Source organism: Eschscholzia californica, unplaced genomic scaffold (assembly GCF_041429995.1).
Source record: "Eschscholzia californica isolate CP2 unplaced genomic scaffold, dmEscCali1.0.p SCAF_4, whole genome shotgun sequence".
In the NCBI taxonomy this organism is placed as follows: Eukaryota; Viridiplantae; Streptophyta; class Magnoliopsida; order Ranunculales; family Papaveraceae; genus Eschscholzia; species Eschscholzia californica.
Window position 1 is genome coordinate 15,433,786 of NW_028238461.1, and position 15,784 is coordinate 15,449,569.

The following is a 15,784-nucleotide window of genomic DNA, read 5'->3' on the forward strand; positions in this document are numbered from 1 at the left end:
ATGCCAATCAACAATTTTATTGAGCTCTAGTTCAAAGTTGAACTGCGATGCAGGGTGTGTTTTAAAGGCTAAGAACTTCTCAATACACTATGATTACGTGCGGTTCGGGGGTTTTCCTCGTATAATTACTAAGACATTCTGCTATTACTAGGAATGGTTTACGACTAAATACTAATATATTCGTTTTATATTTATTTACATAAAACTTTGGAGAATTATAAAAGGATTGAAGTCTGAAAAGTTTTCTTTGGTTGCCTTTTTCCACCAGAAAGTCATTCTAGATACAAAAAAAGACGTGACCCATATATAATGAAACAAAGTATACAAGGGAAAATTGACAAAAATTCTAAAAAGCACCGTCCTAATACAAAAATGCGTAATTAGAGGAATTATTTGAAAATTTAGATAGGAAGGCCAAGAAATCATGTTCAGGTTTAAATGAGAAAATGTCACCTTGTGAGGTCAAAAGTTCAAATATCCCACTTGACATCTGTATTATACAGAGACACATTGATTTATGACAGTCGCATAGTATCAGATGATGCAACACACTTTAGGAGAAGGGTAAACAAGAACACTATCTTTATCTATAGCACGACTATTTTTTCTTTTTCTACACAACAGTTTTTATGTATAAAAATGTCAGATTTGACAAACAAAAAGTGAAAACCACATTTTACATTTATGTCAGTTAATCACTGGATTGTTTACAATATAAACTGCATAATTTAAGATATGCATATTGTTCTATTACAAAAAAGTTGTATACAAATTGAAATATGTTACATACAACACGGATTTTTTTCATAAAAAAAACAAACTTTTGCTGAGGCAAAAATACTCCGACAATTATTTTGAGATTTTTTTCCCATTTATAATATTAATATACTATGAGAATATTGATAGTTATTCGGCCTTATCTTCGTCCTCATTGTAGTTGAAAGGCAGTGGTACCGTCTTGAAAGCTCTATACTTTCCTAGATTGTTCAAATGCTCATTCTCTAACCTGATTCATATAACATAACCAAGGATATGAAAAATAGTTCAATAAAATATATGGACCAACTTGCAGGGACGGAACTAGGAGTAGTAGTCAAGGGGGGCCGAACAAAAAAAAAAAAGTGAAAAATCTAAGTCTTTCAGTGCTCGAACCCAGGTCTCGCACATACAAATCTCGGTCCTCTACCATCTCACCCACACTACATATATGTTATGAGTATGACTCGAACTTTATTTATGCGATAAATCAGAGAGCAATCAGCATTTCTAAAACAATTTACGGCAAGTCAAGGGGGGCCATGGCCCCCTTTGGCCTGCATGTAGATCCGTCCTTGGGACCAAGACTTCGAAGTTTTAAGCTTTTTTACCTGAAGAAATTCCATATTCCCCGACGAATAATCTCTAAACTGGCAACAATTGCAATCAAAGCCTCCTTATGTAAGAAAGTTACTTGAAGATTTAACACAGTTTGTAACCAAGCAAATCTCAACAACACATTCAACCCCTGCAAATCTCATGAAATGGTTTAAGAATCCGGAGCTTATTTATGGCTCTGCTTGGTTTTTGCTGATATTTGCAGTCAACGAAAGATATATACAGTGAGTAGTGACCAGGTCGAGCTCTAGCCCGTGCCGGAATTTCCACGGCTGACCTGCATAAAAGGCCAGCCCTTATATGGTTCTATAGGGCAGGACAATTAGACTGTCCCTCCCTACCTAGTTGGGACTTGGGAGGAAAGGTGCCTCAGGAGTGTAATGAGCTCCAACTCTTTTCTAGTGTTTTTTTCTCATCGTCTGAATCTGGATCCCTTAAATCAAATTTACCTAAAATCAGCTATCCAGATGAGTTTGACAAAAACAACATTTTGAAATCTGACTCAATTCAGACCTCGAGTCAGATTTCAGATCTGGGTTGGACGACAAAAAGAGCTGCCTTAGTTGATGTACCAGAATTGAACCAAAATGCCAACTGAAGCCTAGGAGTTAGGACTCTAAGTTTAGGTCAGCCAACAATTTTTAGAGTCAGTTACTTACAATGGCTATAAAATAGACACTCTTTTGTGAGACAAGGAGCTTATTTCTCAACCAATGATTCTTCGAGTTTCTTTGGAAGAGCCCCCAGTCGATGACAATGTCCCAGTAAGTACTAACAACCGCCGAGATTACTGAACTGACCCATGCCAAAACCAACCATGTTGTTATCTTTTGCCGACTATAAGCCGTCCTTGTAACAACAGCAACGATAGTTAGAAGTATTTCAATGCATTATATCCTTGCATTAGATCTTTCTCCTCGAAAGCTCGCCGTAAGCACTGAAACAGAGTAACCAACAATGAGTTGCTATAACAGTTTGGGATTTTCAGGTGTTGAAAAAGTATTTATTAGCGAAATAATGACCTGAAGTAGACGAAAAGTATACGGTATTGACGGGCCGGCCCTGACTTTTGTGAGGCCCGAAGCGAATTTTATCTCATTGTGGCCCTTTACGTTATATATATATTGAAAAGTTACTTTGGCCAAAAGCTCTTTTGTCATTGAAGATCGATCAATTATTTAGCATGAATTTTGTATCCAAGTTTGGATGGATTTGCAGAAATCATGTATATGCAAGATTTACGCACACATTTGCACGAGTTAACACATAGTTGTATAGTTCGACAAATAGTTGAAGTTTGAAAATCAACTCACATTAAAGTTGCATTATAAATCCTATTGAGAAAAATCTTAAGGGCTTCGCCAACTTATACTCATTCAGATTATCAGTATCATTCTCCACTGGAAAAAAACTCGGAGATATAATCTTTCATACTGACTTAAATCGTAAGAGTCTTTTCGAAGATTTCTCCATAAATTTCCGAGAATGAAAGAAATAAGGGGGAAGATAGAGACATAAAGAGTAGACGGAGACGAGAGAAAAAGGAAGATAACGGTGAGAGCGATGTGTGTTAGTGAGACACGCCTACAAATGGTCGACTTACACTTCTTTACAACGCGAGTCATTTTTGAGACATTAAAATGGTTCATAATATAGAAAGATTAAGGAGAAAATACTTTGAAAGAATAAGTAAAAACGAAAAGAAAAAAAAGCCGAGCGATGGAATTATAATTTCGGGACTAAATTTGAGTAATTGATAAAATATGGGGGCAAACTGTATAGTTGGCTATAGTTTAGGGCCCAACTGTAATAAGCTATTCAAAAGCGGAATGGTAACAACCACGTGATTCTGAAAGGAGGAAAAGTGGGTTGACGTAGGAGTCAGTAATAGTGCGCTTTATTTCATTAAGTTATTTACAGGCACCCATCCTTTCTTGAAGATTGAAAATATAAATGTGGCCCCTAAAATTTTGTGGCCCAAAGCGAGGCTTTGCTCGCTTTGGGCCAGGGCCGGCCTTGGGTATTGTTGCTATAATAAAGTTGAAAACGTTATAAACGCTGCTACTGTTGCAAGAGTTTTGTCTCAGTTTAAAATCCCCCCAACCATAATAACAAATGTAAAACTCGAGACTTCTAATGGCTTGAACCTGTAAGAATAGAACAGCTATATAGCCTCTTTAGATGATTCAACTAAACAAAAGCGTACAAAATATTAGGTTTCGAAGTTATGATTACACCTGGCTAGTTAACTGGTCTGCCAAGAAAAAATCAGGTAGTAGGACCTGCACGTACGAAAGATGAATACGTAACATATCAATAGTCTGTTCGAACATGTAGAGATAGTGGTGAGTATTTACCTTGTAAAAGGGAGCACAAATACAATGGAATGCACATCGAATTAAGAAATACCGACTTGAACGATATAAAATGTGGAAGGGGCAAAATGTTATGCAAATCACAAGCTACAATAGAAAGATTAACATGTTAATTCGGAGAGAGATAGAGAGAAAATGGCCGATTAATCGAAATATGTGAACTAGTATTATGGGTATAGCTTACAATAACTAGCTAGCATAAGAGGGAGTAATTCAGTCAATGTCTGGTAGTTTTTGGTTTTTACGTCCATCTCCATATCAAGGTTCCCGATAACACTAGCTAATGGCTAATGCTAGTGTTGCTAGAGCCGCGCTAAGGAGGAAGACTTCTCTATAACCCAATTCAGTCCCTTGTTTGAATCCAAATATAAACGGATAATTAACTCGGTAATGTCTCCAAGCATATATATTTATCGCATATATGAACATGTGAAGAACGATGAATCCAAATAAGCTGCAAAAAAAAGTTCATAAAGTCTTTCTAAGCAACGTGGAACTAAGAAATACGTACGTGAGCTTACAAGCTCACATCACTTAACGTCAATGAAATCAGATATAGAAATCTTTACCTATAAAGAGGAAACAGGGTTTCCATGTACCTAGTACTTCCTTCCTTCTCAATGATATTTCGAGCACGGATTATTAATACAAGAGACAGTATAAGAGCCAATGTACAACCTGAAAAGAAACCTGAAAATACCTCCAAATAGACTCAATTAGTTCATTCAAGCCCAAGAATAAATTTTTTCCAGAGTTACGGAGTTACCCCTCCAATCAAAACATTAGTTAGATCCGGGCTGAGCCTCTCTCACTGCACCGTTCAAGAAAGAATCTAACCGAAACGGCTTTTTCTTGGGCCTAAGAAAGCTTACCCAAGGAAAATGTAATTCTATGTCTTTCTTTTCTTGCTCTTGGTCTCAAGAACAGTACACCTTTACTGCGATTTCCATTCGTGAAGTGTTTAATGAACGTTGCTTCCACCCTCTCCATGAGCATAGCAACCTAGAATTGGTCATAAACCACGCGAAAATTAACTCGACTGTTTATCCATATGTATCTATATATTATATTTATGTATAATTATACATATAGAGGCAACAAAATTTGTATATTGTTGTTTATATTTGTTAAGATAAATTGTTTACCTCATCTGAATTACCAAGGTGGGAGCTTTCCACTATCTTCAAGTAAGATTTCGCCGCTCTCCGTGAAGTAATCTATCACAAAGTAAATTTACAACAAAAAACAATTGTATGAATAATTTATTTTATATACATATCCACATATAACAAGTGATCTTACCTTATCATACTTCTTCATGATCTTCGCAAATGCCAAGAGATTAAGAAAGCTATATAAAAAAAAAAAAGTAGATATATTTCAGATATATTAAAAGACAGTCTAAGTGGTTAATCGCAAATTCAATTTCTACATTACCTATAACTCTTTAGAAGTCTAAGTTTTTGGTAAAACTCTACAAAAGCTAGTTGGAGTTTTTCTTCAACTTCTCTTAAGTCCTTTCTTCTAAATACAAATTCTTTGTTCTTGTTAACATGGAGTATTCCTTTTATGGTTGATTTCGGTGTTTCGAGTGTGTTGTTGATTGTAACATGGTTAAGTACTTCTAGAGGAGCTAGTTTTTTCGAGTTCATCATATTTTTCGGTTTGTCTATTTCCTCACCGATATCATCCCCAGAGTTTTCCGGTTCTTCTAAACCAATTTCTTCTATTACATTCATATGCACCATACCTGCAAATTTAGCATCAAAACAAGAATATTTTTAGGAAAATGGGCTAAAACTCCCTAGACCTATTTTTTTGGTCAAGAAGGGTAATCTCTAAATTTTCTTGGCTTCAGCTTCACGGGCATGTTGAGATACGTGTGTAACACGTGTATGTACGTGACCGACTGAGAACTAGTTTTCACAGGTTTGTTTGGTTTTCCCAGAAACCCAAGCCTAAAAATATATTGACATGTCATTTTAACCAAGACCAGCAGGAAATCAGGTCTAATCTAAAATCAAGATGCAAGAAGATTGCCTTCATTGGTGGTGGTTCTAGCAGCACCGGGCGAATTGGAAGCGAGCTTAGTCATGTCAATGGGCCAATCATTTGTCAATTCACCAGGATTATCAACCTTGATTCTAAAAGCAATTAAAGCATCCATTTGTCTATTCAATAAATCAGCTTCCTTCAACACTTCATTGACTTTATCTTTATAAAAGTCACCAACTTTGTTGAATTCATCATCAAGTCTTCTAAAGAACAAAAATTCATATTCACCTCCTTCATCTGATGACATTAAGAACTTAGTTTCATAATGATGATGCTTTTGATTTTGATTTTTATCATCATTAATGAACCCATCATGGTGATAGTCAACAGCATTGACTACTATGACTTGATCTTCAATGTCTTGACCTCCTCCTGCTTTAGAGTTTGTGAAACTAGGGTTTTGCAGAAACTCGTTTGGAGAATTAGGGCAAAACTCAACAATTTATACTTAGGTCAATACTTGACTAAGTCTTTGGTCAGCTTATATCATGAAGTCCATCTTGACTCTGAAGACATTTGACTGGTCTATCTTGACTGGTCTATCTTGACTGGTCCATCTTGACTAGTTCTCTACAAAATCAAAATAACAATAAAAGTTAGTTACAACTAACTCTAGTTTAGTGAATAACTAACTTTCTCTAATTCTGTTTTCTCTTCTATTAGTATAAATAAGAGTTGTTGTAATAAGAACAATTGATTTGATAAATAAAAAGGAATTGAGTTCTAAGAGATTTTACATGGTATCAGAGCTCAATAATACTCATCATCTCGCAACAAAATCAAGAAAAACATTCAACAGTCAGCAAAATTTAACATTTCAACAACAAAATTCAGAAGATTCTCACAAAATTCAGAAGATTATCATCAAAATTCAGAAGATTCTCACAAAATTCAGAAGATTATCATCAAAATTCAGTTTAAAATCATTCAAGATCAAAGGATTATAACAATACTTACAGTTTTTTCAGGCTTTTCTTCAAGCAATCTTTCCAATGGCTGCAAACTCAGGTACTTTACCTCCAATCTCCTCTGTTACTAGCTTTATCACTGAAAAGTTAGATGATTCTAACTATCTCATGTGGAAAGACCAAGTTGAAACCCTTCTAAGTACTTATGAGTTACTAGGGTTTGTAAATGGTACTATTGAGGAACCTCCACCTCTTAAATTTATTCATGGTGTTGAGCAAGTAAATCCAGACTATCAACAATGGAGGAGTAAAGAGAATTTTGTCAAGTCTTACCTAAAAAGTACTCTTTCTAAGTCTGTGTATTATGATACATATGGACTTCAAACAGCAAAAGAAATTTGGGACTATTTGTTTCTTACAAACAATGAAGGTCTTGAATCTCAAAAAGATCAATTGAGAAGAAAATTACAAACTATTAAAAAGGGAAATTCATCTATATCTACTTATCTAAGAGAATTAAAGCATATTTCAGATTCTTTAATTTCTGTCAATGATAGAGTAAATGAATCTGAGTTGGTTAGAATAGCAATTCAAGGTCTAAGTGTGGACTATGATCAATTCACAATTGCTATAAGGGCAAATAATGAGCATCTATCTTTTGCTCAACTCAAATCAAGGCTTATTCAACATGAACAGTGGCTATTATCAAGAGAAGTGGATCAGGAAGCTTATTATGTAAAGAGACATAATCAACAACAACAATATAGACAAGGTTTTAAGGCTTCTCCTACTTATTATAAAAATCAGGCCTCTGCAAAGAAAGATGACACTGTTTCATCTCCTATAGTGTCAAATCAACAATATAAAGGAAAAAGAGCTGATGATTTTGATTTCTCTAAAGTCCCATGTGGGATTTGCAAAAGGTGGGGTCATTCAGCTGGGGTATGCTATTTCAGATATCAACCAAATAAAACCCATATGGGTTATCATTCTGAGTCTCAAGATAAGCAAGATCTATCACAAATGAAAACTAATGGTGTATAAGAAACAGATTCATATCTATATGAGGATGAAGCTCTATTGGAATGTAACAATGCTGAAATATATGAAATTTCACCTCAATATCAAGGATATCACAGTGCAAATGATGAAGATGTGTTTCAAGAGTGCCATACAGCTATAGTTACTGATATATCAGAAGATATTTTCTATGACTGTGAATCAAATAATAGCATATCAGAAGAATGTTATGCTGTTACTGACAGTACTTCTGTTCAAGATACAGCTTGGTTAGCTGACACAGGGGCCAGCAGTCATATGACCCACAGTGCCTCTACCCTTCATTCAATTCAAGCTTATAAAGGTACAGAAGCAGTAATGGTAGGTAGTGGTAAGTTTCTACCTATCACAGAAACTGGGTCTTCTACTCTTTCCACTGCCACTCATTCCTTTGAGCTGAATAAGGTACTATGTGTCCCTAACCTAAAAAGAAACCTTTTGTCTATTTCTAAATTCACTAAAGAAAACTCATGTTCTGTTGAGTTTCTACCTTGGGGATACAGTATCAAAGATCTATGGTCCAAGAAAATTTTGGCAGAAGGACCTATGAAACAAAATTTATATCCTATAGAGGTCCATAATACCATATTAAAAGAAAGGTTGTATTCTGCTCATCTAGCTCTTACTGCAGAAAACTATGATATTTGGCATGCTAGGTTGGGTCACTCAAATAGTGGTATTATAAAACAATTACATGGTGAAAAGAAGATTTCATTATCTCCTACAACAAATAAATTACTTTGTCATTCTTGTGTCATGGGAAAAAGCAAATGCCTATCTTTTGAAGATTCATCAACCACAACAAAACTTGTTTTGGAGAATTAGGGCAAAATAGAATTAGGGCAAAACTCAACAATTTATACTTAGGTCAATACTTGACTAAGTATTTGGTCAGCTTATATCATGAAGTCCATCTTGACTCTGAAGACATTTGACTGGTCTATCTTGACTGGTCCATCTTGACTAGTTCTCTACAAAATCAAAATAACAATAAAAGTTAGTTACAACTAACTCTAGTTTAGTGAATAACTAACTTTCTCTAATTCTGTTTTCTCTTCTATTAGTATAAATAAGAGTTGTTGTAATAAGAACAATTGATTTGATAAATAAAAAGGAATTGAGTTCTAAGAGATTTTACAGAGTTGTATCTTGTACCAAGACCACTGAAAGCTCTATACATAGTCATGGTTCTGTTTGGGGTGCTTTTAGTAGTTATTGGTTTGGTGTTAAGTTTGAAATTATGGATTTCCTTGAGGAGGGACTTGAGAAAATCATAATTCATGTAAGCTTCTTCCCATTCTGGTACCATTTGAGATTTGAATTCCTTCCCAAACTTCATCTTGATTTTCCTTTTTCTTGGGTTTTGAAGATTGTTGCAAATCACATGAAAATCAGAGGTTGAGAAGAAGAATGAGTTTATTAGTGAAAGAGAGACATATTAATATAGAAATGTAGAGAGAGTACTATAGTCTGTACCAATTTTAAACAAGCCCAATGCTATGCCCCACACTTACCCAATTTTAAAGAAAGAATGAGTGAAAAACCCAAAAATCTAGACCCTAATAGGAAAAAAACCCACTCAAAAATAATAATGTTAAAAAAACTCATTTTTTGAACATTTTTCAAAATGTTAACAACATATGTAATTATGTTGTTAACAAGACAACATATTTTTTTCATAATTTCATTTTTACCCTTATATGTTGACAACATATATTATTGTGTTGTTATAAAATGTTGACAATATCTATAATAATGTCCCAACTTATTATAAAATGTTAACGACATATATAATTATGTTCTTAACAACATATATAATGTATTAGTCAAAATATTATTTGTTCGTTAATGGATTTGTTAAATACAAAGGACAATATGCATAACATTTTAATTTTTGTAAAGAACAAATAAAAAAATGCTTTAGTCTTAATATTTATGTCGAAAGCAAACAAAAAATGCAGATCCATTTATTTTTTCACAAGACAAATCGAAAAATGTTGTAGCCAAAATGTTTGTGTCAGTTTGTCTATGTGAAATGCAAAAGAAAAAAATGCGAAATATTTTGGCAAAACAATGTCTAAGCAAAAACGAATTTGTTCAGAAATTTACAAATTGTTGAGACAAACTAAGATTTGTTCCGAAATTTACAAAATTGTTGAGAGCAAACCAAGAATTGTTCAAAATTGTTTTGACGTTGATTTGGGCGGAAAATTTTATTTTGGAGGGTAAAATTGTATTTTTACCTACTGGGTCTTTTCCTCATTATTATTTAGTATTGGGTCTGATTCTCCTTAACCTCCCCATTTTGGGCCTTATAATTACCGCCCCAATTTTAAACCTGTCTGGTCAAGATTTAGAGAGATAAAAGTAAAAAACTTTTTCTCTCTAAATCCTGTTCAGACACTTCTTTGGCCGGAATTCGGTTAGGATAAGTGTTAGGCCGAGAGACATTTTCCAATTTTAAATGGGACAATTACGAACGAGTCCATATTATTTTTTCTTTTCAAACTTATTTTAGAATTTAGAACGACTTTTGAATTTTTTTAATTCAACACCATAGAATATTGATGGTACGGTGTTGATAGATGATTGAACAAGAAGTAGTATTTTGACAATGTCTTCTTCAATTTATATGAGATAATGTCTCCCATGCTCTAACTGAGAAATGGTAAGACTTTTTTTTTGTTAAGGAAGAAATGGTAAGACTTGCTTAGTTTACCAAATATTTTTAGATTCAACTCCAGAAATTTAGTCCTAAACTATAATAGAAAAGCAGATACTAACAATTTCACATTCATATGTGAAAGGAGCTCAAGTAAAGTAAAAGTACTCCACTTACATTTTATAACATGCTATTTACAACCTTTGCTGCAAAATCTATAAGATATTTCGATAGAATGTTACGTACACACCCTTTATCAAAACATCAACAAAAATTTGATAGGTGCATCAATTGATAATTTAGCGGCCTGTTGAGCGGTCTATCTCCAATTTCCTTTCATTTCTGCTCTTATAAAAAATTAATCAAATTCACCGATTCCCTTTCACCATAGTCAACCTTGGCCCTATAGATATAATGTCAAAAAGAAACTGTCTTGCTATTATGAAATGGCAGTCCGTTCCGAGTTCCAAAACCTCCCTCCCCAATATGAAAAAAAAAACGTTTTTCTTTTTTCTCCAACCCCGTTAACCTTTGACCTAACATAAGAATCGGAATTCCATAAGGACCACAACCCACCAAGTTTTGTAACATAACATAAGCTTTTGAAATCAACTCCACATCTTAAACTAGATTTGTATCATATAGACTAGGACATAAGTAACATATAAGAGATAACCTAGACATAATAGGATGAGAAAGAAATACCACTAGCATTGTTAGTCTTTTAATTTTGGATAAAAGTCCTCATGTTTTTTCAAGTTCAACTCATTAATGAAAGGCCTGAGCAAAATCACATAAAAGTATTGTAATAAAAAACCGCAGAGTTGGACACACATTGAAAATACTTCATTGGCGTTTAGAATCTTATTTGTTAAGAATTTAAAATCGTATAATGCGATCATTGGGTGTTAAAGGTACACCCGACTAACATCCCTGGTCACACAAGAGTAACGCTTAGGTGGTGCTGCAGTTTCATACTAATTCATCCTTTCTTAACAAAACCTACCTTTCTATCAGACATGGCTACTTCTGGTTCTACACAAAAATTGCTAGGACTAGCTACCACTATTGTAGTTGCCTCTGGTTCTGGTTTCAGTCCAAGAAAGAATGTCTATTTGGTAAGATTCATATGCAGCTCAAGCTAGTCCCTGACAACTTCATTGTTCTTAACTTGTTTGTTTTGCATTTTGATGCAGTTATCATCTCAAGAACTAACGCACGACGAAAGGTAACATACTAACAGTTCACACTGATGGTTTCAACCAAGGGAAAGGTAACATACTAACATAGTACCAATTCTATCTATTGTTCGATCCAAATGACAATTTCCACCTTTAGTTCATCCTCTGAAATCATCAACATATCACGTACGTTAGCCCAATTCTCAAATTCCATATTGAATGAGACTAGTTTGGCCTAAAAATGATTGATTTTATGGTCTCTTTTTAGCTTCTCTGTCGATGGAACTCCAATCAAAGAGTTCAAAAGTTCAGAGTACCTTGGGAGTTTCTTAACCAAAGGCAAGCAACCCTTTCTTGGACAAAATGGTAGTCTTAGTGAGTGTTTGATTTTGTAGCACTTATAAGTCATAAGTGATATTACTTATAAGTGATATCACTTAGTGAGTGAATATCACTTACTAAGAGCTATAACTTAATAAGTGCAATGCCGTTTGTTTTCTATCACTTACAAGTGTAATGTCGTTTGTTTTCGATCACTTATAGACGTTATAAAAAATGTTAATTGTCTATATTATGCGCGCATAAATTCTCATTATTTGTTAACTTTTGTTAACACGTATTCACTCAAAAAATCAATCACATTCAATCAAAATTTCACATCACAAATTAATAAGGTAGATAAATTTCACGTCAGATAGAGTAATGTAAGATACTATGCATGAAACAATAACATTTGCATTATTAACTAGTTCGTCTACAATTACGTCTCGGGATTGGATCATTGTAGCTTCATCTTGAGGTCAAAAGTCTAAACAAGAAGTTCGTTTCATCATGTTCATCTACAATTACGTCTCGGGGTTGGATCATTGTAGCTTCATCTTGAGGTCAAAATGTCAAAGAATGTGGCATCGGATCATATAATTTATGGCAGAATTTATTCAATCTAAAGACAGTCATGATGAAACGAACTTCTTGTTTAGACTTTTAGATTGTTTAATATGGTAGGCCTTTTGTGTCTTGAAATTTTTTTTTCTTTCTAAAACTCTTTTTCTCTGTCTAAAATTCTCTTCGTCAGCTTCTAATACTTTTTCATACACACTTTTATGTCTTGGATAGTTGGATTCAAATACATACGATTTTAGAGTGTTAATAGGTATTAGTAATTTTAAAACTTGTATAGGTCTTTTATGTCTTTTTAGCACTTAGAAAAGTAAGTGCAAAAAAGTAAGCTCTAACTTGGAGCTTACTTTTTCGCACTTACTTCGGGATCATTTAGAAGTGATTTTCACTTATTAAGTGAAAAAACAAACGATCTAAAATTGCCGACCCGCATTTATTAAGTGATTTCACTTAATAAGTGCAAATATCAAACATCCTCTTAGTGTAGCTTCGTTAGAGTCCATGCCAAAATTTGAGAACATATTTGATGTTGCTTTGCAATTAACTTTGGACCCATAACTCTTATGTCCTTCATAGAAACAAAAACGATCAAAACATTGAATTCAAGAGCACTTCAACAACATTTATTTTCTTTGTTACAGAATTGTAAAACCACTAGAAATCTAATTCAAATTCATTCACAAATAATAACAAATGGTTTTTCACAGAAGAACTATATTCTTGCCAAGTTAATATCTTTCTGTATTGATTCTGGTGAACTTAAGCATGCCTATAAAACTTTCCAGCAGATTAAAATCCCAAGCACAAATTTATGGAACCAGATCATTAGACGATACGCAGCTCAAAGTGAAAATGCAAAAAAGAGATCCATTGAGCTGTTTAATCAAATGGAAAGAGAAGAAGGAAAGGCAGATGAGTTCACTTATTCTTTCCTTCTTGGTGCTTGTACTAACCCATTGTTCTTGAGAGAAGGAGAACAGATTCATGGAAGGATTTTAACAAGTGGGTTGTGTTCAAATTTGTATTTGCAGACGAATTTGATCAATATGTACGCACTGGTTGATGAGAAAATTGGTCTTAAGAAAGCGCATCAGGTGTTCGATGAAATGACTGAACGAAGTCTAGTAACATGGAATTCGATGTTAGGTATTTATTTGAGGTCTGGTAAATTGGACGAAGCACAAAATTTATTCGATAAAATGCCTGAGAGAAATGTGGTTTCATGGACAACCATGATTTCTTCTTGTTCTCAGAATGGTAGGTGTAAGCAAGCATTAGCCTTATTTAATGAAATGCATAGAGCTCGTATAGAACTTGATCAAGTAGCTATGGTTTCAGCATTATCAGCCTGTGCCGAGTTAGGAGACCTAAAATTGGGTAGACGGATTCATTCTTATATCGACGAGTGCCCGAAAATTTCAAAACAATCACGGTCGGTGAATCTAAATAACGCGGTAATACATATGTATGCAAGTTGTGGAGTTATCGAAGAAGCTTATAAAGTTTTCGAAGAAATGAAACATAAAAATGTAGTTTCTTGGACAACTATGATTACAGGCTTTGGTAAACAAGGGTATGGGGAAAAAGCAATTGAAGTATTCAAACGGATGCAAAATGTGGGTGTAAAACCAGATGACATAACCTTTTTAGGGTTGCTCTCGGCTTGCAACTATGCAGGAATGGTTAAAGAGGGTCGTCATTATTTCGATTACATGATTCAATCTTGTAAAATTGAACCAAAAATCGAACATTATGGATGCATGGTTGATCTTATGAGCCGTGCAGGTTTGTTAGAGGAAGCTCAGAAGCTCATCGAGACGATTCCATTGAAGGCTAATGATGTTTTATGGGGAGCTTTACTTGGTGGTTGTAGGATTCATAAGAATACCGAGCTTGCTAGTTATGTCGAAAACCAACTTGAGGTGGAACTTGATTCGGAGCGAGCTTCTGGTTATCTTGTGTTGTTATCAAATGTGTATGCTGCAGCTAAGAAATGGGATAAGGTCGCGAGTATTAGAGGTAGGATGGTTGAGATGGGTGTGAAGAAGCCCGCTGGCCGAAGTTGGGTTCAGGTGAATGGAATAATTCATGATTTTATTGCAGGAGAGTGGACTCATAAAAATGTATTTGATATCTATGACATGGTTGAGGAGCTCATGGTTCATGTTCAGTTGGAAAATGATACGGTAGAAAGCACATTGGCCATGGACAGTCCTCTCTAGAAGGCTTCATTCTTGGGACTTTCCATGCAACCAAGTACATTGTAGGCTTATAATAACATAGTTTCCCCTAAATCCTAAACCCTAGACCGGAGTTTTGTTCCAACTCCATTTATTGTCGAAAAGATAGAGGGTGTTAGATTATTTTTCACCAAAGCTCCATTTATTGTCGATTGATTATGACCATTAACTAGCAGAGACACCAAATCCTATTGAGCAGAAAACGTACCTCTAAGAAAGCGGAAGGACATAAAATGGCACCCCAAGCCCCGAAATCTACCACCGATAATCAATCGTGAACTCTGCAACTCTAGTATGATTCAGATATCATGTGGCAACCCCAAGCCTTAGCAGTTGTCGATATTGTCGCCGCTTTAACCACCTCACATGGTTACGGGATTTTGTTTTTGGCGAAGGCTCCATGAGCCCCCCAAAAGGCCTCGGTACTTACCAAGAGCGTAACCTATAGCTGAGGCTCCGGACACTCTCGTGAGCGATGTGGGACTATCACATATTACTCAGATGATTGTATTTTTTGGGTAAGTGGGAAGTTTGATCTACAACTCTAGTATGATATAGATATCACTCCGCCATTCTAATTTTTGGGCATGAAGGAAGTTTGATCATGATATTACTCATTAACAACTCAAAAGATAGAAGTTCAATATTTCTCATTGTAATCTTAGCTCATTTTGATATCTGATATGAAACTTTGAACGGTTGGATTTGGATGAAGTTTTCCAACTACTAATTGTCATTTGTGAATGAGAAACTACAATTAATTAGCACAGAAAACTAATCAAACTGATCGTTAACAAATACTAAGAGCATCTCCAATGCAAGACTCAATCTTAAAATCTTAAGTGCCGCCTAGGACTTTAGAGTTTTTTTGAGAAAAAACCTCTCCAATGCAAAACTCAATTGAGATCTTAAGATGATGTGGAAGCATTAAGTTTTAAGATGTCTCAACTAGAAACTCTATTTTTGAGATCTCTTTTGAGAGTCTTAGAGCATCTCCAATGCAAAACTTAAAATAAACTCTATTTGGCTT

General features: G+C 34.7%; 2 pseudogenes across 1 annotated transcript; one reads left to right on the forward strand and one right to left on the reverse strand.

Annotated features, from left to right (window-relative positions):
- Positions 1-906: 906 nt before the first annotated feature.
- Positions 907-9,209, reverse strand: LOC147543120 (phosphate transporter PHO1 homolog 3-like; annotated as a pseudogene).
- Positions 9,210-13,014: 3,805 nt separating this feature from the next.
- LOC147543121 (pentatricopeptide repeat-containing protein At5g66520 pseudogene) lies at positions 13,015-14,926 on the forward strand (annotated as a pseudogene). The gene has a single exon (XR_015223608.1). The product of XR_015223608.1 is annotated as a pentatricopeptide repeat-containing protein At5g66520 pseudogene (transcript).
- Positions 14,927-15,784: the final 858 nt, after the last annotated feature.